Here is a 3,502-nt window from a genome sequence, read left to right as displayed (position 1 = left end):
TTCAGCCTCCACTGACGGACTGGAGCCTGGGGCTCTGGAGCAAAAGGGACTTTCGCAGGTACAAAGTGTGTGGTCGCAGGTCTCCCTCCGGATGAACACATTTCTTTCCCTATTTCAACCCCTTCCACATCCAGCACAGCCCACGACACCTCCCACATCCCTATCCCAGGTACAATTGTTCTTCCCAGGAGCAACCCACTGCCTGGCAGTTGAAGAAAGGCCTCTCCTTTCCAAACTTGTCATCAAACGTGCATTCTTGAAGAGGCCTTCCCGCCCCAAACCACAAAAAATGGACTCACTAATGCCAGACGGTGTGTGAGTTACTGTCTCTCCCTTCCTGGCTCCAGGGTTCCAGTCCAGACTCCAGGTCCAACTTGCTTTGTGACTTTAAGCGTGACTCAGCCTCTCTGGGTTTCACGTGTCTTACTTAACATGGAAGAGAACACCAGTTGCCTTTCGGGGCTGAGGATAATCCTTGTCCACATTCATGAAGCTTCGGACATCAGGCGGCTTCTCAAGTAATGTTAGTTAGGTATCTCCCCAACCCCCAACCGTCTCCAGCACTTCCTCTTTCAAAATCGCTGAATTCCTTTCTTTTCCCCAACGTGTCGGTGCCTAATAATAATTTTAAGGTTATCCCTTCTGGGGGAATTTTAACAGAGATCTATTTTTAAAAAGTGGAATGCTAAAGTTGTAGTTTCTGCCAACAGATGATGAGAGACTATTTCGTGTGCTAGGTGGATGGTGGAAAGGGGGCCAGAGGATAAGAGAGGAGGTGGTTGGACCCTTCCAGGTCGCCTCTCTGTCTTGGTAGCAGGTGAGAAGCACCCAGCGTTGGAGGAGCTGTTGCAGTCTTGATCTGGGGACGGTTGGGTTTAAATTTCCTGATGAAAAAAAAAGGCAGAGGAACCGGAGTTCCAAGAACCTGAGTCACAAGAAGGGAGAAGTCAGGCTAGGAAGCTGCTGACAACACACTCACATGACTGAAAAAAACTTTTAACAGATTCTCAAGGGAGACTAAGAGAGCCTTTGAACCTGCCCCTTGGGCCTTCTGTTCATCCACCCGAGGAGAGGTTATTTATTCCTGATCTACCTCCAGAAATATTGTCTTTTCTTCTTGGGGACTAAGCAGAAAAGATGAACAATTGGTTCCAACTATGAAGCAACAGTTAGATCTGGACATGGAGCAACAGACTGGTTCCAAATAGGAAAAGGAGCACGTCAAGGCTGTATATTGTCACCCTGCTTATTTAACTTATATGCAGAGTACATCATGAGAAATGCTGGGCTGGAAGAAGCACAAGCTGGAATCAGGATTGCCGGGAGAAATATCAATAACCTCAGATATGTAATGACACCACCCTTATGGCAGAAAGTGAAGAGGAACTAAAGAGCCTCTTGATGAAAGCGGAAGAGGAGAGTGAAAAAGTTGACTTAGAGCTCAACATTCAGAAAACAAAGATCATGGCATCCAATCCCATCACTTCCTTGCAAATAGATGAGGAAACAGTGGAAACAGTGGCTGATTTTATTTTTCTGGGCTCCAAAATCACTGCAGATGGTGATTGCAACCATGAAATTAAAAGATGCTCACTCCTTGGAAGGAATGACCAACCTAGACAGCATATTAAAAGGCAGACATTAAAAAAAATAATAATAAATAAATAAATAATAAAAAATAAAAATAAAAAGCAGACATTACTTTGTCAACAAAGGTCCATCTAGTCAAGGTTACGGTTTTTCCAGTAGTCATGTATGGATGTGAGAGTGTGACTATAAAGAAAGCTGAGCGCTGAAGAATTAATGCTTTTGAACTGTGGTGTTGGAGAAGACTCTTGAGAGTCCCTTGGACTGCAAGGAGATCCAACCGGTCCATCCTAAAGGAAATCAGTCCTGAATATTCATTGGAAGGACTGATGTCGAAGCTGAAACTCCGGTACTTTGGCCACCTGATGCAAAGAGCTGACTCATTTGAAAAGATCCTGATGCTGGGAAAGACTGAGGGCAGGAGGAGAAGGGGAGGACGGAAGATGAGATGGTTGGATGGTATCACCGACTCGATGGACACGGGTTTGGGTGGACTCTGGGAGTTGGTCATGGACAGGGAGGCCCCTGCGGTTCATGGGGTCGCAAAGAGTTGGACACGACTGAGTGACTGAACTGAACTGAACTGATAGACTCACAGAACATTGGAAATCCAGGAAGGTGCTTAGAGATCACCCGGTCCCATGGGCCATTATATGGAAAATAAATGATGCTCAGAGAATAGAAGGTTGGCGGTCAGGGACCAGCATCAGGACTGCTGGCTTCTCTGATGACCAGTCCCTGCGAGAAGAGTTCTCTGGGCGCATTTGTTCCTGACACTGACAGGCTCTTTGAATCAGATCAGCCCCAAATATTGAGAGAGAAAAACATGAACCACCAATGCCATCGTCCCTTGTATACACAGGATGGCGTTCGGGTCTATGGGCACAGATGTCAGGGAACGAAGCAACTGACCTTTGAAAGCAGACCGCTTGTGGTTGATTTTCCTCTGCACTTTGCTTGATTGCTGCTCTAATGTTGTTTGCAAAATAAACCTTGGGGAAAGAAGTGCTTGAGTAGAAAGTTTATATGATTCCCTTCATCTCAGGTTTGCTCACTGCATTGGTTTTCTGTGGCTAACAACAAACTACAGGTTAGAAGTAAGACTGGGGGCGGTGGGGGAGGAGATGGGTTAAAAGCAAGGTGCAGGGAAGGCTGTGCTCTTTTCTGGAATCTCTGGCAGAGAATCTGTTTCCTGGCCTTTTCCAGCTTCTAGAAGCTGCCTGCATCCCTTGACTCGTGGTCCCTTCCTTCACCTTCAAGACCAGCAGCACTGCACTTATCTGATCACTTTTCTGTTGTCACCTCTCTGACTACAGCCAGGAAACCTCCAATTTTGAGAACATACGTGGGGATTTCTCCGGTGGTCCAGTGGCTAAGACTCTTAATGCAGGAGACCTGGGCTCAGTCCCTGGTCAGGGAACTAGATCTCTCCCGCTGCAACTGAGAGTTCAACTGCACGACTGAAAGGTCCCATGTGCCGCAACTAAGACCCAGGACAGCCAAATAAATTAATAATAATAGTAATAGAAGAGTGTGTGATTGCATTGGGTAAACGTGGGTAATTCGGGAAACTTTCTCCATCTCAAGATCCTTAACCTAATCACATTTGGGAAGGCTCTTTTTTTTTTTTTTTTTACTATGTAAGGTAATATATATTTACAAATTCCAGGGATTAGGGTTGGGCATTTCTGGGGACCATTGTTCTGCCTACATGTTCTTTTTCCCCCTCAGTGGTATCTCTAAAAATACACCCAATTCTTTGCAGAAAAGAACATTTTCATTGTCATGGAAAATACGGCTACACCAAAATTCTTTCAAGGACTTTAAATCTTTTTATCTTTAATTCTATTTAACATTCTGCATATGTACAGAAAAGTGTATAACTCATCAAGTTACAGTATGAGTTTTGTAAACC

This window comes from Ovis canadensis, chromosome 3, assembly GCF_042477335.2.
Source record: "Ovis canadensis isolate MfBH-ARS-UI-01 breed Bighorn chromosome 3, ARS-UI_OviCan_v2, whole genome shotgun sequence".
NCBI classification, from domain to species: Eukaryota; Metazoa; Chordata; class Mammalia; order Artiodactyla; family Bovidae; genus Ovis; species Ovis canadensis.
The sequence above is the reverse complement of the archived record's forward strand: the minus strand, read 5'-3'. Positions refer to the sequence as shown.